This window comes from Halichoerus grypus, chromosome 2 (genome assembly GCF_964656455.1).
Source record: "Halichoerus grypus chromosome 2, mHalGry1.hap1.1, whole genome shotgun sequence".
Lineage (NCBI taxonomy): Eukaryota > Metazoa > Chordata > Mammalia > Carnivora > Phocidae > Halichoerus > Halichoerus grypus.
Window position 1 is genome coordinate 78,466,084 of NC_135713.1, and position 21,284 is coordinate 78,487,367.

The 21,284-nt window shown below is 40.7% G+C and overlaps 1 long non-coding RNA gene across 1 annotated transcript; it reads left to right on the forward strand.

Moving 5' to 3' along the window:
* The first annotated feature begins 246 nt into the window (after positions 1 to 246).
* LOC118530802 (uncharacterized) lies at positions 247 to 19,571 on the forward strand. The gene is made up of 2 exons (XR_004914811.2): positions 247 to 461; positions 16,978 to 19,571. It is a non-coding gene; the product is annotated as an uncharacterized LOC118530802 (long non-coding RNA).
* Positions 19,572 to 21,284: the final 1,713 nt, after the last annotated feature.

Genomic DNA, 21,284 nt, shown 5'->3' on the forward strand with positions numbered 1-21,284 from the left:
GCGCCAGTGAGGCAGCTTTTCCGACCCAGCCCCAAGCCCGCGCGAGGGCTCCTCCTTGCCCGGTCGGGTCCTCCCCTTCCTGCCCGCGGCTGGCTGCTGTTCGCGTTGTAGCCGTCCGGGGCTCCCGGGGCTAAAACTTAACACCCTCGGCCCCGTTGTCTTCACCCAGAGATCCTCCCCGCCTCCCAGGACTCCGCTGCTCCCCGTGGTCGCAGGGAGGAGGGGCTGGAGGTCTCAGGGTTCCTCCTTCGACTTGCCCGGACATAGCTTTCAGTTGTGCAACGGGAAAGCGGGACCCGGGCGTGGCCTGGCTACGCCTCGACACTTCTCCTTAAAAATCTCCAGAATTAAACACCTTTTCTGCAATCTGCCCTGGTTTAGTTTGGAGAAGAATTTACCAACTCAAATCTGGCCCAAGCCTGGACCGTCTAGATAAGGAAGCGGATCACAAAACCAAATTGGTCTGTGCATGTGTTGGTATAGATGTGTGTGTGTTTTGTGTAGGTGTGTACGCTCGCCTCTGTGTCTTTTATGTCATCTCACTTCGGGTTTTTTTTTGGGGGGGAGGCGCAATTTTGAAAGTTTAAAACGTCTTACGGGTAGGAAGCCGTAGGTTCCAATCCAAACCGAAGAATAGTCCCAAATTTAGACCCCTATAGCCTTTCTGGAGCCTGGTCGGTTTTGTTTCCGAGGCCAAAGTGTTTTTAGTGTTTGACTCATCTTAAACAACACTTCCTGGTTTGGGCTTGGATGTGAAATACAACAAGCCTGTCTAGAAAACGCTCATCTGCTGAGACTGTCGGCCTCCCATTCTGCGTGTTTGTGATCAGACCCGCCTGAAAAAGCCTGTTTCCCTGCAATGACATTTGACACTTTGGACCTGGGGGTGACCGCTTTCTGTAGTGGTGTAGCGCTGGAAGAAATTGTAGAGGGAATGATAGAAAGATAAAAATACACATTCCTTGCCCTCCAGGAACTTAGAGTTTAGCTGAAGTCATATGGCATTTGTAACACATGATCATCTGGGTGACAATGAGACATGTACAAGTATGAATAAGTACATATGTGTTTTGGGAGTTTGGGGTTCTCTGGATTTTGGTGGTTTTAGGAAGGGAAAGGAGGCTTGAGTGGGCAGGCTGGCTGGTGGGATGTGGACAGAAGTAGAGAGAGTGGGGGCAGTACAGGAAATATAAAAATGCTTACCCCTCTGGCTGGAGCTGCTGGTCCAAGTTTAGGAGTAATCAATCCATTTGCCCACTTACCATTTACTGAGCAGCTACCGTGCTAGGTGATATAATTGATATCAAAATCTATAAGAGATAATGACATTAGCCTTCAGCCTTTGCTGAAGGGTTGGCAGTCACATAAACAGAACAATTATGGGCTAAACTATGCATTGATGACTATGAGTCAAGAAAAATTACAAATAAGATGAAGAAGAGGGTGGTGTTTTCACTTTCTCTTGAACTCAGTGAGGAATTTGAACTTCGATAGCACAACCAGCAGTGGAGCATCTTAGGGAAGATCATTTTAAATATATATGGCAACATTTGCTATATTTTTATTTGCACACATTTTAAGTACTGCATTCCTTTATTTACTCAGTAACAGGATGACTGCAGTGTGTCAGGCTCTGTGGAGGTACTGGGGACCTCACAGTTTAGGAGGAAAGACAGACTAATTCACCACCACATGACCATGGGACAAGGGTAAGGGAAAGGGCTGGCCGAGGTATTCCAAGAGTGCTATAGGATCCTGAGGGACTTCTCACTCTGACCGTGGGGTGGGCTGCCTGGGGAGGGGGGCAGCTCAGGGGCTCCTTCCTCCCCCCATGTTTGACTTGATGGAACTGAAATCTCTTCCACGTAACCTCCACTTTGTATTTTCTCTTCATCCCTACTATTGCTGTAGCTGTTCAGGAGCTCATCACTTCTCATCAGGAAACACGTAAAATGAGAAAAAAACAGGATGGAGTCTGGAGAAAAAGCCAGAAGGAGCTATAGTGGGGCAGAAGGAAGCTAGTAAAGAAGTAGGTACCAGAGGCCAAGGGTGGAAGGGCTTCTAAAAGGAAGGGCTGGTCCGCAACATAACATTTCACTCAAAGGTTGGGTCAGACAGTGAATGAAGAGTGTCCATGAGATCTGACAGCTGAGAGGTTTTTGGTAACCCAGCCAGTGGGTAAGATTGAGGGGGAGGCAGAGTAGTTCTCTGAGGTACTCAGGGTTTCAATAGTCCCTTCTTTTGGATGGTATTTCTTTCTACACCACCACATACTTCTGGAATGGAAGTTAACCCCAGAAACCCAGACTTTCTGGCTGACATCCAATCCCACTGAAACTTACCTGTCCTATCTACCATCTTGAGACTCTCTGCCAGGTTTGCTCCCCTCCGTAGTGACATTTTCCTGAGTAAGCCAGAAAGAAAAGAAGAATCTTTGCAAATAGGCAAAGACACGGGCAAAATATGCAAAGGCTCTCAAAGCTTCCTTTCCCTTATAATGTGCATGTATCTGAGTAGGAGCTTCATGCTGCTGACTGTTGCATTATCCAGAAGAATGGCTTCAGTGGTGAAGTCTGTGCATAAAGAAGATGAACGTGTGCTAGTCAGTAGTAGGAGACTATGTTTAGAGCACAAGAGCTTTGCCACGTGCTATGGTCTGAATGTTTTTTTGCCCCGTATGTTCCCATATTCAAATCCTAATGCCCAATGTGGTAGCATTAGGAGATGGGGGATTTGGGAGGTGATTAATTCATGAGGGTCGAGCTCTCATGGAGATTAGTGCCTTTACAAAAGATGCCCCAGGGGAACTCCCTTGCCCCTTCTGCAATGTGAGGATACAAGCAGAAGTCTGCAGCTGGGAAGAGAGCCCTCACTGGACTATACTGGCACCCTGATCACAGACTTCCAGTCTCCAGAACTTCTAGAAAAATATTTCTGTTGTATAAGCTCCACAGCCTGTGGTATTTTGTTACAGCCAGCCTGAATGGACTAAGACACCTTGCTTTTCAGATCACACTGGGCTTGTGTATGGGTGGCCGATGGGGTGGCAGTAGGGAGAAAGGATGGAGATGGAAGGATGGAGGGACAGAGGATAAAGAGAGGAAAGAGAATAAACAGCAGACGAAGGATTTTTTAGTTTTCACTGTTACCAAACAAGAACTTGAGTCATCCACATACCTATAACTAGGCCCTCAGGTTTTACTTCTCATCCTTCTCTGTATCATGCCTGAAGATAGTAAACCACCTGCAAAATACCTTCAGGCCTTGTTCTTCAGCATGACAGAACTTCCTGTTTCTTGTCTGTGTGGACCAAGGACGACTAGGATCCTATCCCCTTTTCAGGGATTTATTAGGGAGGACTCATGGGATCAACACCTGTGGAAGGGAAGGAAGGATGAGCCAAAGGAGAAGTTGAGTGGGATGCAGACCCAGTAGAAGCCTCCCATAACCCTGCAGGGAATGACCACGGGTGCCCTTTGGAGCAGGTTGGGGCTGGGGAGAGAGGGCTGAGCCCCTATGAGCCTGCATCACTAGTCCTTGGGTATGGCTGAGGGTGAAGGGAAGATGGCTTCGGGGGAGAGAGGTGGCTCCCTTCAGCCGTGGGAACCCCCAGAGGGGGCTGAGAGATGAGGGCTGTGTGCTGGTGGCACTCCTAGGAGCTGGAAGAAGGACTCTTTTATTCCTGATGGGGATTCAGGTAGCTTATCACATCCATTACATTCCTCGGTGCGATAGAACACCAGAAAACTTTGCAAATAGAATTGGGGGGGGGATTAATATTACTAAAGTATGCTGTCCAGTTGCTATTTAACTAAACATTAGGTCTGAAAATACTCCCCATTTAATTAAATTTCTCCCCGTTTTACAACGACTTTTGCCTTCAAGAGGCGTCACTGAAGAACAATTTGTTTCACGCAGTGGCTGTGCTGTTAATACTAGCAATCAAGATATAGAGAAACAACAATTTTAAAATTTGATTGCAAAGAATGATTAGAAATGAAGGCAAAATATATTTCTTTTTATTTTCTAGTTTTGTCTAGTGCTTTTAAAGAAAAAAGAAAAAAATTGCTGTAGAGGTCTGGCAGCAGGCAAGGAAGTAGGTAGAAGACACCCCTATTTGCTAGGAAGCTGTAAGCCTTCCTGTAAGCTAGATATCTTTTGCTTTCCTTACTAATTTCCCTTAGGTTTGTGGCTCTCCGTCCACGGGGCTATGGGTCCATGAAAAGAGCTCAGTTCTGAGTCAGTTGTATTCCTGGGGCCAACAACTAACTAGTGCTGTGTGAATCATCTCTCTTCCTTGTTTACCGTCCTTGATGGTTCCTTAGTGCCAACAGGATGAAGTGTAGATCCCTTACTATGTCCTCCCAGGACCTGACGGATTTGTCCTGGGCAGCCCCAGCTGCACCGTTATGCCTTCACACACCTGTGTTCCAGCCATGCCCTCCTGCTTTCAGATCCTGGAACATTCTTGGCTCTTCCCAATTCTGCCTTTACTCTTCTTTCCCAGGTTCACAGGGCAGAGAAGTACAAAATAAGGACCGTATAAATTGTAACTGTTATACTTATTAACACTTATTGAAGGAAACCTCCTTCAAAGATTTTACCATTTCAAGAAATGGTAGTGACTTCACTTCTCTTGCTCACTGATCTATCCCCGGGGCCCTGAAGAGTGTCAGCACATGGTACTCATATTTTTGTTGCAGGAGTTGTTGGTATCTCCATAAAAGTATGGCTATGCTATAGGAATAGAGGCAATCATAGGGGAAGCAGCCCCTCTACTCCGATTAGTAGGTTGAATCATCTAAACTTGCCTATATTCAAAATTTTTGACCGACAGCGGTAGCAATTTCGTACAGTTTAATCTTACCCAATTGCTAAAAGGATTTAAACTTGATAGAAGATTCAGCCTTCTGCTGCTTGATTTGTTTTTAAAAACGGTTTGTGTGTGTTTCAGGTCAGCAAGCCTCACACCCCCAGTAGCCCTTGGTTGCTGGCAAGGACAGTGCATTACTGTGTTTCCTTTACTAGGTATTCCTCACCTTAGTGGCTCTCTGATATTGCAACATTTTGTTTCAAGAGGGCATGATTAAAGTTCTTCTCCCATGAAAGGTCACTGGTGCTTGGGACTGGGAATGTAGCCTCTCCCAGGATCCATTGTTTATCAGTTTCTTAAATATTTGAAGTCTAGGGGCCAGATAGCTAAGTCCTTCTCCCTCTGATCTGCTGTGTGCCCTAGATCAAGCCACCTTTGCCACCTTGGTTTCTGCCGTGATAAGTCAGTCTGAGGCTAGTGGGTAAGTATGTCTGAAGAGTCCTGAGAACTACATTATTTGATTCTATCTCCCCGCTGTTGCATGTCCTGGATTGATCCTCTAATTTTCTTATCCTCTCTCCAGCGTCCTCTTTGTGAGTCAGCCATCTCATCTGAGGTTGGAAAGGTGTAGTTACCGCGCTGTGTGAGGGGGAAGAAAGGGCCTGAGTCACTAACTGCCACCTATGATTTTCGCCCAGCTCCCTCTGTTCAGCCCATGTCCCAGCTCTAAACCCTGAAGCTACAAAGTGACATTCCACCTGGCGCACTGGTCAGTAGCTTCTCTGCAGGCCTGCAGGGTGTCACTCCCCAGGCTGTGAGAGTCACTTTCCACCATTCCATTTCCACTTGCCATCGTCCACTTGCCATTGTCGGTTCATTGTCTCCCGTTCCATTCTCTTCAACTTCGGGGTTTATAACTTGCCTATTTGTTTTAAATTCATTTACTCTCCTTTTAGTGGGGTTTCAGGAGGGAGAAGAAATAAAGACATATGTTCAATCTGTGCATAGATCAGAAGGTCGCTGTAACCCATTTTTAAAAATAACAGCCCTGCAAGGTATGGATTAGTAGGCTCTTTTTACAGATAAAGAAACCGAGTCTCAGAGAGATTCCGTAAATTGTCTAAGAGCTCACAGCTAGGTATCAGAGCTGTGATTCAGACTATATTTAACTGAGTCTGGAGCCCATGTGCTTCAGCAGTACAGAATCCTGCCTGCCCTAGTCACCTGAACAGAGGGCACGTGACCACCGTCGGGATGGTCCTAGGAAGACGCACGATTCAGGCCAGGGAAGATCTAGACAACCCTGAGGTCTCTTCTGTCTCTGGTTGTAATGTTTCCTCTTGCTTTGTTTGATAATCAAAGTGAATGGGTCACAGAGATATTTTAAAGCAAAGATAATTGACTTAATATCATTTTAGCTGAAACATTAAACAGTGCTCAATTAAAACTGGAGGAGACACATAAAGCAGAAGACCGAACTGAGTAATCCATAGTACCTAATTATAATTCTAGCTACAGATACAACTAACCCATGGTCATATACAAGGAAGAAAATATATGTTTAGGTGACTCCTCTCCGAAGCCTCCACTTAAATGCCCTGTGTCATGGAGCCTGCTGACTTACCGCATTTGGCCGAAATCACAGAAGGACTGAATTATTTACCATTTGTTTATTTTAAGATCCACACTGGACCAGCATGATTTGGACATATGATCATCTCGCTTGTATTAAAATGATTAAATGGAAAATATGTGATACTTGAAGTATTCCAGAGGAAAAAAGCTGGGGACAGAAATAGTGGTCACAGGGACTCCAACAACGAAAGGCTGAATATTGTATCTTTCAAGAGTGCACATAGTTATACATAGTATAAGCTCTTGTATGACTTTACTCAGATGTTATCAAGAATAAGTTAATTAAATAATAACTTACTGTTATATCAGAATTAAGGGACAAGAAAAGTGAAGAGTAAGAAAAAATAAGAAAGTATGACCTGAATCTTCAAGTATATTGCAAAATATTTGAAAATAGAGGCTGACCTGAATAAATGAGAACAGTTCAAGAGGACTCAAATTATGGAAGTCCTTAAAAGCCAGATCAAGGAGCTTAGACTTTTCCTCATATTACTTTTATTTTACATTTTGTGTTTATCGTAAAAATAACTAAGAAAACATGAACTGGGAAAATAAAACAGAGGTAAAATTACCCCCAAATTCCAACACACAGTTAATTTATTGATATATAGCTTTATCGATAGCTCTGTAATATACATGCTATTTTGTAAACACATTTTCCACATAACATAGGATCTTGAGCATGTTTCAAGGACAGTAAATGTGTAGTAGAAATATTTCAAAGAGATCAGAAAAGGAAGAGAAAAATGTGGGAAAGTGATTGGCCAGTTCTCACAGTATGTGGGGTTATGCTGGGCCCAGGAGAGTGTGCAGGATGTAGATAGTAAGAGGATGAGACTTTACAGAAAGAAACAACAATGTGGAAAGCTGCTGGGAAGGGAAGAGAACATGGTTCACACATGGCCGGGTGGGAAGACCTCCCCTGCGGAGACAGCTGGCTTCCTATGGAGAAGGGTGGGTAAGACTAGGAGAAGGCAGGCAGGCAAAAGAATGGTTTAGGACAACAATTCTTCCTCTCCTCTGAACACCAAACAGGGAGGAAAGGGTTTGAATGGTAGCCCACAGCCAAATGGGGATGCCTTTCCCCATTAAGAGAATTGGTGAAAGTGATATATAGTAGTGAGAGGAGGGGCTTTCTAGTTATGCTTTGAATTTGTCAAGACTCTTTTGTTGTTAAGCAAGAGAAAAAGCCCATTGTTCTAGGTAAAACAGAAAGAAGGGCAGTCAGTTCCAAGGATATAAGGGGCCCCCAAGAACTAGACCTGAATGCAGCTGGACCTCACTTGAGATGGCAACTCATTGCTAGAGGGCTGCAAGCAAGCTAGGCCTCCTCTATCTCTGTCTTGCCTCTCCACTTCCCTCATGGGCCTGCCCCATCCCTCTCTGCAGGCTGGCTTGCTGGAATGTCAGTTCCCACAGTGAATCCTTCGTCTGCATGCTCCATGTCACAGTTATGCCACTTAGGAAGTTTTTCTCTCTCTGTCTCTTTCTTAATTTCTTTATCTGGTCCCTACCTCCCAGTGAGGAAGGCAAACCTGTTTGGGTCAGTTCAGGTCAGGTCTACCTTTGGTCCAGTCAACTGTGGGGTAGGAGGAAGGGGCCAAGTCATGGAGTCCTGCTGGCCCCTGGGATTCTATTCCAGAGGAGGAAGAACTGGAATGGGTTGGGAGAATATTCCAAATGGTCCTTGGTATGTGCTCTCAACTCTCCCCTCTCCAGAAATTAGTGGATCTCTTATGTACTGAGTTTAAAAAAAAAAAAAAATCAGGATTATGCAAGTGTCCAAAATGACTTTGAGTATTATAACCAAAGAAAAACTTTTTCTCAACAAAAGGAAAGGAAATCTGGACATATGATGAGCTTGCAGGCCATTGAAGAGCCTCTCAGAAAGAGTACATTGTGCTCATGTGCCAATCTGAGCCTGAAACAGCAGAAACAGAGAGAAAAAACAAAACTAGAACTAAACCAAACACCCTTAACTATGTAATGTGAAATGATCTGCAACAAGTAGATCATAAAAGATGACCAAAGAGAGATGGCATTAGGGATATGCTGATGCACAAAATCTTGCTCTGCATTATGGCTTTACTTGCTTGGTTAAACCTAACCCAAATATGCATCCTATCGTGCCATTTGGGCATGGTGGTAGAAGTTTGGGTGAGTCATGTTGATGATAAATTGTGGTTTCTTTTTCTGTGTAATGAAGAAATATGGTTTGCTTAGCATATCAGCCCAGTCTAAATACCTTCAGGATATGCTACCAGAGACAGTTATTAATGGGTGAGAGACATGCGGAGAGAAGAAATGAGGACAAGGCCTGAGGACAACTCAGATGACTACTTTCTGAGTGGGGGGGCTGGATTGGATATATGGAAAGGATAAGATCATTTGAAAATCTCCTATCACAAGAATGTACTAACTCTTATAAAGTTGATTCCCATGAGCCACTTAGTCTTGGTAAATTCCAAACAGAAACAACACATTAGAAGGATTAATCTGCCTGTGTTAAGCATTTGAAGTGAACGGTTTGCTGTGCAGAGAATTGGGCTGCTAAGACTTCTATGTAGACAATCAACTCAATAAAGTAGTATTTGTGTGTGGGAGAAGAGTGGAAGGAAGAGAAAAGTATCCAGAGTTCGCGGTATAACTCGATTTTCGGAGATTCACTTGCCGGGCAGAATATTAAATTGTATGACTCAGTTTCCTGTGTTGCATCTGCGTCTGAGGGGCCATAATGAACATGTCACTATCCTAGGATGAAAACAGCTATAGGACGTTGGGTCCGGTGTATTTACTACCATGAATATGTCATTGCAAACTTGTTTTCTTTGTTCCCTAGCAAAAGCTGGAATTGTTTCAAATAACCAGCCTTTCTCTCAGCACAAACACACATGAAACAAATATTTCAATCACATTCAGACTTCCTAAGGAAATGGCACCCATTCTTGGGAATGAGCACATCAGGGTGAATTCTGGCTTCCCCCTCAGTCAGAGATGTGGATCTGGATCAGGGCTTTCCTAGAGTACTGCTCAGCTTTGGAACACACTATGGTCTGGTGAGTGTCTGGAATGCTGGCTGAACAGGAACAGATCTAAGACATTCATCAACTGGATAAGGAGTAAGATCCAGCCAAGAATGGTTTGCCCCTGTCCAGTGGATATTCAGGGTTTAAAAATATTTTTTTTAATTTTTTTAAAAGATTTTTATTCATTTATTGAGAGAGAGAGAGAATGATAGAGAGAGAGCATGAGAGGGAGGAGGGTCAGAGGGAGAAGCAGACTCCCTGCTGAGCAGGGAGCCCGATGCAGGACTCGATCCCAGAACTCCAGGATCATGACCTGAGCTGAAGGCAGTCGCTTAACCAACTGAGCCACCCAGGCACCCCTTTTTTAAAATTTTTTTAAAGTAATCTCTACACCCAACATAGAGCTTGAACTCACAACCTCAAGATCAAGAGTCACATTCTCCACCAACTGAGCCAGCCAGGAGCCCTGGGAGTTTAAAATTTTTAAATCAATAGCAATAATAAATACATTATAATAACTGCATTTAAATGCAATATAATAAGGGTGCCTGGGTGGTTCAGTTGGTTAAGCATCTGACTCCTGATTTCAACTCAGGTCATGATCTCAGAGTCCTGAGATCAAGCCCTGCATGGGGCTCCATGCTGGGCGTGAAGCCTGCTTGAGATTCTCTCTCTCCCTCTCGCTTTGCCCCTCCCCCTCCACTCTCTCTGAAAACAATTTTTTTTAATTAAAATTAAATTAAAAATGTTTAAATGCAATATAATAATTGTAAGCAGCACACTTACCATATAGGAGGCACTATGCTAAATGCTTTAATACATCTCTTCATTCAGCTTCAGAGTAACCCTAGGAAGTGCATATTCAGTTTTATTATCCACAGGTAACACATAAGGGAACTGAGTTTCAGGGTGATTGAATAACTCACTCAAGGTTACATAGTCAATAAGTGGCAGAGCTGGGATTTGAACCCAGCTGTGTGAACCTAAGCTTGAATGCTTTACCCACTATGCTGAATTGCCAAAATATGATGTCCTCTGGAAAATGGAAGTGCTATTCACCTTGGTGTTTACTTGGCTCTGTTCTTTACTTCTCTATAGGAATTCTGATTCAAGTATGTATTTATATAAAAATATACTCCTCATTCTTTTTTTTGAAATAAATTCTAAATTTTAGAATGGTTTCAAATTTATACAAAAGTTGCAAAGAATAGTATAGAGAATTTTCATTAGTCTGCTCTAGTTTCCCCTATTGTTAACATCGCATATATATTATCATGGGACATCTGTCACACTTAATGAACCAACACTGACGTGTCACCATTAACTAAACTCCATACTTTATTCTTGTTTCAATTTAGTTCTCCTTTGATGTCCTTTTTCTGTTCCAGGATCCCATCCAGGATACCACATTGTGTGTGGTCATCATGTCTCATTAGGCTCCTCTGTACTGTGACAGCTTCTTAGATTTTTCTTACTTCTGATGACCTTGATGCTTTTAAGGAATACTGCTCAGATATTTATAGAATTTTCCTCATTTGGGAAATTTGTCTGATGATGTTTTTCTAGTCTGAGGGTTATGGATTTTGGGGAGGAAGGACCATAGAGGTGAAGGGTCATTCTTAGAACATCGTATCAAGGACATATACTGTCAACATGATTTATCACTGAAGATGTTAATCTTATTCATCTGGCCCTTGCAGTGCTAGTTTCCCCTGCTATGAAGTTACTTTTTTATACTTTTCCATATGCTTTGGAAGCAAGCCACTAGACACAGCCCACACTCAAAGGGGTGAAGAGTTAAGCTCTACCTCCTTGAGAAGGGACTACCTATATGAATTAACTGGAGTTCTTTTGATATGCGTTACATGTCTTTTCTCTTTTACTTACTTATTCAATCCTATATTTATATCAGTATGGCATTACAGATTTTTATTTTATATTTTGTGTTATAATCTACTCCTGTATTATTTATTTTGTTGCTCTGATTTTTCCAGCTTTGGCCATTGGGAGTTCTTTCAGGTCAGCTCCTGTTTCCCTTTGACATGCTGCCGTCATTTTGTTTTTGAACACTTCCTTACTTTCTGGCACTACGAAATGCTCCAGGCTCCTCTTGTGTATACTCTGCCCCAGCATTAGAATTAGCCATTTCTTCAAGGAGTTCTGATTCCTTTTATTGGAAAATGCTATTAGAAACCAAGATTTTGGTGCTGGGTTTGATCATTGGTACTGGGGTATCATTGCTTCTAGGACAGAGCTCAAAGGATAGAGCTGGGAAATATATGTTTGTATATGAACCCATGTTTACACACATATCTATAATTATTACTGTATCCATCCATCTGTATATTAAACTTAACATGAGTTTATACTCATGTCTCCAACTCTATTCCATACCACAAGGTTCATTCTAGACTTCTCCCTCGCTTATCTGTAATTTTCCACTCCAAAAGCGAAAAAACCGGATCCCATCATCTGCTACTGTTTATTTGTTCAATTCCAGCTTATGCATACAGTAGTTTCAGAATTCTTAATCTTTACAACTTTAATCTAAACGACTTTATCATCAGTACAGTGTTTATGTGAAGTTCCCTTTGTCTTTATTCTTAGAGTCTCTAGTCAAAATGCTGTTTTCCAAAGTTACCTAATTCTTTTTAAAAATTATTTTTTGTTACGAAGACAATGTAGTTTTATTGTTGAATATTTGGAAAATAGAGCAAAATTTAAAGAATCTTCCATAATCCTACATTAACCACTGTTAACATTTTGGTTCTTCTTTTTTTTTTTTTTAAAGATTTTATTTATTTATTTGAGAGAGAGAGAATGAGAGAGAGAGAACACCTGAGAGGGGATAGGGTCAGAGGACGAAGCAGACTCCCTGCCGAGCAGGAAGCCCGATGCGGGACTCGATCCAGGGATTCCAGGATCATGACCTGAGCCGAAGGCAGTCACTTAACCAACTGAGCCACCCAGGCGCCCAACATTTTGGTTCTTTTTTCCTCCCCTTTCTCTATGGATATATATATATATATCCATATTTATACAGTTTTATATATATATATATATATATATATATATATACACACACAATTATTTATACATGTTTATCTCCCTACTTGTAGTTCTCTCCTTAAATGTATATCTCTGTATATCTTTTTAAGCATCAAAGGAGCAATGTAGTTAACAGTGACTATACAGGAGATTTAGAAATGATTCTCTCACCAAATCTTAAGCTGAAACTTGATAAATAGAAAATAATTCTAGTATACATCAATGGAGCTAAAATACTTCTAATGCATTTCTGTCTGGTGATATAACTTTGTATAGCAATAGAACTTATGTCCTTTCTGGGCGCCTGGGTGGCTCAGTGGTTAAGCAACTGCCTTCGGCTCAGGTCATGATCCCGGAGTCCTGGGACTGAGTCCCGTGTGGGGCTCCTTGTTTGGCAAGGAGTCTGCTTCTCCCTCTGACCCTCTCCCCTCTCATGCTGTCTCTCTCTCAAATAAATAAATTAAAAATCTTTAAAAAAAAAACAACTTATGTCCTTTAAGTTGTCTAGATGTCAGACTAACCTCCTATCTATTAATAGGGCCTGAATAGCCAATTACATCAAGACTAACCTATCTACAGAATGCTGTAAGGGCAACTACCCTGCTTTATTGACCAAAAAGGATCCCTAAGATGTAGATACCCAAATGTCAGGCAGCAGGGTTAGCATACTTCTGTAAGAATGTTGGCTGCTGGTATGTGCTTGCTCACAGATGAAGACAACCCACTAACCAAAAAGGTGGACTACAGAGGAAACTCCAAGAAAAGTTACTTTTTTTCTCAAACATGGTTTCATATGTCCTTAAAAACATGAATGAGTGTTTGGTTGAGATTTTAAATCTCTATTACGTAGAGTATAGAAGAAGTCACTGTGGCCTCTATCATTTTAGGGATAGATCCTCGTGCTTAACTACTTTGATCACAAGTGTGGGTTCAGGAGCTTCATGGTAAATCCTTCACTTCGCTTATACCCTCATTGACTTAGAGTGATTTTCATCTTTCCAAGGTGAATAGGATGAATAGGTCCAAAATAGGAGTTATATAATGTTAGTATTGATCTATTGATGCTGGACCTGAAGCAAGACCAAGAGCCAATATGTGGATTGGAGACCAAAAGGATGAAAAGGCTCCCAAGATAACACGAGCCACCTCCCAGGCCCAGTATGTCCAGTGGCAGGCTGTTGCTTTTTGGTAATAATTCCTGTAGATGCTATAGTAGAGAGAAGGCGATGAAACGGAGAATGGATTAAAAAATGCAGCAGTGGCAAAAGGTTTGTCTGCAACTTATGTATGCTTTACTTGGAAAGAAACTCTTGGAATTAGACGGAGCTGATATAAAATATTGAGCCCCATGAGCACAAGGGGCCCATGGAAGGTGAAAGTCTCCTTAGCATTGTTGATAATGGCTATGAATAGATTCCTGTTGGCAGATGTAAGTGTCCTTATTGTGTTCTTATTGTGCTTATTGTGTTCTTTTTGGGGTATACCAGAAAAGAGTGGTTTGAGTTCACTGATCAGAAGATAAAGGAAGGAAGAAACTTAAGCTGCCTTGCATAACCCCAACCTGGTACACTCTGGCACAAAATACCCAAGGTATTTAGGGAGATCTCAAGGGTCTTCAGAAAGGTGTCAAAGGCTTTTCCAAAGAAAGAGAAGTAGTTGAGGTGAAGGGCCCAGGAAGGCCACTGCTTACTGTTGTGTATGTTGTACAGGGCGTAAAAATACCCAGATGAGGAGCCCTACCTCTCCTTTACCAAGGCTTTTGCCCTGCCTGAGACTTCACCCACTCATAGAAAATGGATTTTTCTAGTTGGTTCCCCCAGAGAGGAAGTTTTTCCAAAATTCTCATTAAGGCTTTATAAAAAATAGTGGCGGCCCAGGGGTTCAGCCATTTTTCTCCAAGGCCAAGTCACATTTCTCCTCGCACTGTGAACCCTGTATATGAGGCCAGTCTTTAAATCCTTAAGTTTACTTAGATGAACAGAATATTATGTATATCTTACATTACAATATTCTACTTAAATAGCAAAATTTATTTACATGGCAAGGTGTATTATTTTATCAAAAAGAATGTTGACTAGTTACTAATACATTTTTTTTTTATTTAAACAAGAAAATAGCTCTTTTCCTTTAATTGGGTTTATTTAAAAATTTTTTTTAAAGATTTTATTTTTTTAATTAATCTCTGCACCCAATGCGGAGATTGAACTCACAACCCAGAGATCAAGTGTCCCATGCTCCATCAACTGAGCCAGCCAGGCAGCCCTATTGGGTTTATTTTTAAAGTTATTCTGGGGAGATATCTTTGCCCTAACTTTCAAAGGTTCATAAAGCCAGGCCAGTCTTCATCTCTTTAATGTTACTTTATGGTCCTAAAATTCCTCTGGTTACTGATCCTACATCAGTTCACCCAGGTAAGTTATTTGTGAAATGTGTCCCAAGAGGCTGAATTCATTTACTCATGGACTGGGATTATTTAAAATGGAACACTGGAATGCTGGGAAGCCACATTCCAGAAAGGTAATATAAATTTGTGGTTATATACGACATTCTGGAGTTCAAAAAATCCCCAAGTAGCCATGTGAATGTACCAACTGAGTCGACTTAGGCAAGCTCCCTGGACTCCCTCTGCCTCAGTTTCTCACTTGTGAAATAGAACTTACCTTATGTGATTGCTATGAAGATTAACGAGAAAAGAAATGTAAAATGCTTGGACTTGCACTTGGCACACAGTAAATATAGTAATAAAACTACATTCATCTTACCACAACTGATGTTGGGTTGACCTAAGACAGAAGTGGCCAAGCATTCAGCTTCTTTTATTTATTTTATTTTTTTTATTTTTATTTATTTATTTATTTTTTGCATTCAGCTTCTTTTAAGGATTACTTTGTTTACTTCTGCAAAAGTACATCATTTGCATAAAGAAAGATGCTCATCTTTATACTGGGGGAGAGAAAGGGCATTTATTTACTTTAATAAACTGCGATATAATTTTGTTTTTTTGTGATTTTGCATTTTGATTCTCATTAAATGGAAGTTTATAAAAAAACAGTGTGAGTAATTCCTAACAAATGAAAAGATGGCTCCTTTGCACTTATAATATGAGAAATGCAAATTAAAATTATGCTTCATTACTATTTTCAACCTCTCAGAACTGGTAAAGGTTCTGAACTGTATGATATGAATTGTAATTGATGAGAGGGTGGAAAAACAGACAATCAAATAATCAATAGCTATCAAAATTGCAAATGTACTTACCTTTTGGCCCAGCAAAAACATCTAGAAATGTATATGACAGACATATTTGCACATATGCAAAATGGTCTATGAGCAAGGCCATTGGTTTTAATTGAAGTATTGCTTTTAATAAGAACATTTTGGAAACAACCTAAATTTCTGTCAATAGGGCACTCATTAAATAAATTTTGCTGCATACAATCATAAAAAAGAATGAGGATGCTCTTTCTGTATTACTATGTAATGCTCTTCATGATATATTCAATAAAAAGCAAAGTACAGAGTAATATGAAAAAATCATATTTGGCTAACTGGGGACAAACAAGAAATGGATATGCTTGAATATGTATCAGATACCTATGGAAGATGCACAGGAAAACATTCACATTAGTTGTCTTTTAGAGAAGGAAGAGATGGCTGGAGGACAGAATGAAAAGAAAAGTTTTTGCGCTATTTTTTTCACCTTTTTTGAATCTTCAATATGTAAATGAATGGCATATTTAAAAAATAAATAATTTAAAATGTACCTCATTGGTCAAGAGATGATCCTTACTCATCCCTAGTTTTGGCGGTAGTTTTAAACTTAGGCTTTGATGAAATAATAAAAAAAAAAAATCTAAATTTCTTGAAGTTTAAGTTTTTAGGTAGAAATGATTTCACATTGAAATTTTTGAGCATAACATGAAACTAAAATTTCTTACTATTTAAAACATTCCCCATGATTACTATTTTTATTTATTTATTTATCAATTTATTTATTTTTTACAGAGAAAGATCATGAGTGGGGGTGGGGGAAGGGGCAGGGGGAGAAGGAGAGAGAGAATCTTAAGCGGCTCCGCACCCAGTGTGGAGCCCATCATGGAGCTCAATCCCAGGACCCTGAGTTCATGACCTGAGCTGAAATCAAGAGTCAGACACTTAACTGACTGTGCCGCCCAGGCGCCCCTCTCATGATTCTTTTTGTTGAGATTTGAGCAGCCTTTCAACATTGAAAAGGAAAAAGAAATAAGTGTATTCCATATACATCATGTTTAAGAATTTTAGAAAGAATATTCATGAACCTGATGTCAGTAGTCACAAGTTCATCTACCTACCAAGAATCAGGTGTCCTCTGGGGCTCAGGAGGGAGAATGTGCCCACTGTCTCAGAATTGCTATTTCCTGTCCTAGTGCCGCCCCTGATCTGAGCCTGAGACACTTTTATATTTTATATTCGTAGTTCCGACCTTGCATACAGAGAGAGGCAACTGACAGGAAGCCCCAGAGGAGGATTCTGATCTCTTCCAGTACTGGCCCCTCCCAAGATGTGGCTGAAGCTGAGCCTTCCAAGAGTGACCTGTTGTTGGGCATGGCTGCTCCAGAGTGGAGAACTCGTCATCCCCCACACTTGTGCAAAGATCTTATGGGGATGCCAGCATCCATACTGACTCCTTCTTCCTGCTGGCCACATCCACCACTGACTCAGGGTTGTACATAAAACTCTTCCTTGTAAATTTACATTTGAAAGCATTTCCAAATGCTAACCAGTCTTTCATTCATTCAACATTTCTCTTCACTATTTTTCTTTTTTCTTAGTTCTATTTTCATTTCCATCATCCCAAATCCAACAAAATATCTAAATATTAGTTAGGGGGTCAGCAGCAATAATCTAAAGATAGCTGAAGGATTCTATTTTTTTTTTTTAATTCTTGCCAAACAAACTCTGCTGGGTATATTGAGGAATTAAAGAAAGCTTTAGAGAAAAATGGGAAATGCCTGTCTTTAAATAGGTTTTTGAGCCTAAAATCAGAATCATTTCCTTCAGTACAATGTAAGAATGGACAAGCCATTGTGAGTACCTGATTTTTCCTGTTTTTAATAATGCCATTCATTTAGTGCCACTCTATTTTATTCACTTTTACACCAACCTGTAAGACAAGTCCTATACTCATGATCAGATGAGGAAACAGTCACAGAGCTTACTTATGATGGGGTGAGACTTGAAATAGTGAGTAATAACTATTATAGAGCGCTTACTTTGCTCCAATCTCAGGGGGGAGTACTTTTCATAATTTCTACACAGCAAACCTAGCAAGGTTAGTACTATTATTATCCTTTAGCAGATAAGGAAACCTGAGTCACAGATCAAGTTGGGAATCTAAGCCTGTTTGACTCTCAAACTCCTGCTCCTTCCAGAAGGCTATATACCTGGACCAAATGGAAATTAACATTTCTAAGATTAAATGTTAGTTATTGAGAGAAACTGCAATTTTAGGAACCAGTAGGGAGACGGAGTTGATGATAGGGAAAAGTAGAGGGAATTAAGCCATCTAAATTTATTTATTATGAGCCACATTGAAGAATCTTTAAAATAACCTAAAGCAGAAGCAATTTTCTAACTAAGCACTGAAGAGGGTCATTTAATGTTTGAAAGAGGCATCTGAATGGCAGTAGCCTAGTCTTGGAGTAGCTAGTGAAATTGGTGAAGAGCATCTCTTCCTGATATCCACTAGGACAGAGCAAATGCTTGGGACTTAAGTCACAATGAGAGATACTTCAGTGCATTGATGTGAAGGTTGCTTTGGAATTGAAAAGTTACCAAGGATATTACAGACTCTATATCTAGAAACTTTAGAATGTAGCTTTAAATCAGTCTAGGATGGTTTGCACCTTATCCCATCTCAGTCCACGGAGCTGGAGTCCAACCATTCAAAATCCTGTCCAACCTCTTGATTCTATATATAATCCCCAATTCCCAATCAATTCTGAGAGTGATTGTATCTAGGCTTTCCTTCAATGTGTGCTTACCAGCATTTATTCCCTCCAGGCTTTCCCATCTCTCCCCTCAAATTCTGGATTTGGAAACAAAGAGAAAAGAAAGTCCATGTAATTTGCTAGTACCTTTGTTATTTCTCCTTATTTCCCCACAGCACCCCAACACAATGGCTCCCTTGGGTCAAGAAGTTTTAAATATCCTCACCCTGTTGAACATCAAGACCTATTTCTAGTACATAGTCTGCTCACCTGGCTCTTCCTTGCCTGGGATGCTCTTTGTCTTAGGAACCACCACCTACTGTGGCAGAGCCTACTCAGTATACAAGGTCTCGCTCTAGTCATAAAGCCTCTGAAGATCATTCTCTTGTCAGAATTTCTAGGATACTCAAGGTCTGAACCACGAAGTTCAGTGCTGAATCACCCTGTGATTCTTTGGCATTACACAATACTACCCTTCCAACTAGATTGTGAGTTCTTTAAATAAAGAAACCTTGCCTAATGCTTTTCTGAATCCCCAATATTGCTGAACAGTCAGAATGCACATATTTGTTTGTTTTTAATCACCAATAACTTTGTGGGCTTATTTTCACCCTTGTGGTCTAATGAGCTTAAACTCTCAAGTAGACTAAAAACTGTTGGCCTGGTAGAGTATATTAGACGTTGGTCAAAAATGCAAACTATTTTGGGTACAACATATTTCATTTCAGAGGGAGCACTACTCAATGCTTTTTACTGATAGACTTTGGAATAGAGGTGCCCTTGATACTCAGGAAATGAGGCTGCTTACCTTCTCTCCAATCCTGGATCTCTGGTCCCCTATTTCAAGATAAGAGTCTATTCTGCTTGACTCTGTTTACGTGAAGTTTATGTGTGGAAAGCATGCCATATACTGAAAAAGAGGGAAGAGGAGGAGAACTAACATGTTGAACATCTATTTGGCAGGGACTTCAAGTTCATAATTTCACATAATCTTTATAACAACCCTTTATTGTACATATTGAATTTCATGAAAATTAGATAATGTGCACAGGTCAATGAATAAAAGAACAAAAAATTGAACCCCTTCTACTCTCTTGATCCTTACGGTAAAGGTTAAACTGATCTAAAAAGCACAGTAAGGAACAAAATGGAATACGCACACTCTGCTGAAGAAATTTGCACATTCTTCTAATATCAAAACATTGCTTTGTGTCCTTACAAAAGATTATTAAGTTAATATATACACATAGTATCATAGTATACACTGTATAACGTTTGCTTTGCTCGAGGAATTTATACTACCAGTCTAGCCTGAACTCAGAAACACATTAAGAAAATGAAGAAATAATTTCTCCCCCTTTGCAAAACAGTTTGGGGGAATTAGGAGGAGTTGTGAGTTGTTCTAAATGGTTGGAAAATGAGAGAAGAGAGGTGAACTGGCTGTGATTAAAAGCCAAGGAATAGATTTTAAGAGAGGAAAGACTGAAATGCTCTCTCCCAGGATGATCAGTGGAGAGTATGCTTCTGCGTGAAGTTAAGTCTTTTGCTATGATTATCAAGAAACATCAGACATTCATTCCTAGCTCCATTCCCAGACTTTGCTACTCCTATCCATGTTCTTGGCCTCTCAAAACTGAAACATTATCATGGATTTCATCTTCTTCTTCAAATTTAACCAGCCACTAAGTCCCAAGAATTCTAAAGTCCTAACACCTTTCACACCTTTCCCTTCTGTCCCATTTCCACATGTATTTACCTACATCAGACTCACTTCCTCACAACCATACTGCAGCAAGTTCCAGGTGGGAACTCTCTAGGCCTCCATCTCCCCAGTCCAAATCTCTTATCGATCCTCTTCCAATACCGGTGGAATCATCTTCATGGTGCTACTCCCCTTTGTGTGGGAAGGGAAATCCCAGCTTTAGACTCTGCTCCACCTATATCTCCGGCCTCATCCCCCACCCCTCCCTCTCTCTGGCACTCCTAACCGATATTCTCAGTCTTATTGAAAACCCTCAGTGGTGGCAGTTATTTCTTCCTTTATCTGTTCCATAAACTTTCACAGGGCCCCTATTGTGTGAGCATCCCTAAGTAAGTCTTAGGGACAAAAAAAAAAGATAAATAGAACACAGTCTCTGCCCACAAATAAGAAAAATTGACATTATAAAGATTTGGGTTTTTTGGTATATCGTGGTGGGTATTAATAATACAGGTCTCTGCCTGGTGGAGAGAGAATGTTGTGTGAAGAGTTATCAGTTCTCACTTGGGGGAAGTGAGGGTCAGGGAAAGTTTTACATAAGAGAAAATGCTTCCTCTGAAAATCAAGAAAACAATTCCATTTACAATAGCATCAAAAGAAAAAGAAACACTTAAGAAAAAAATTTAACCCAAGAACTACAGAGCTCATATACTGAAAACTATAAAACATTGTTAAAAGAAATTAAAGATCTAAATAAATGAAAAGACATCCTATGCTTATGTATTGGAAGATTTACTATTATTGTTAGGGCAATACTATTAAAACTGATCTATAGGTTCAATGCAATCCCTCTGAAATTTCCAACTGCAAGGGATACAGAATAGTCAAAACAATCTTGAAAAAGACCACAGTTGAAGGACTCACATTTCCCAACTTCAAACTGACAAGTCTACAGTAATCAAGAAAATGTGCCACTGGCATACAGATAGAAATATACATCAGTGGGAGAGGATTGAGAGTCCAGAAATAAACCCATACATTTATGGTCAACTGGTTTTGACAAGAGTGACAAGGACATTCAATGGGGGAAAGAA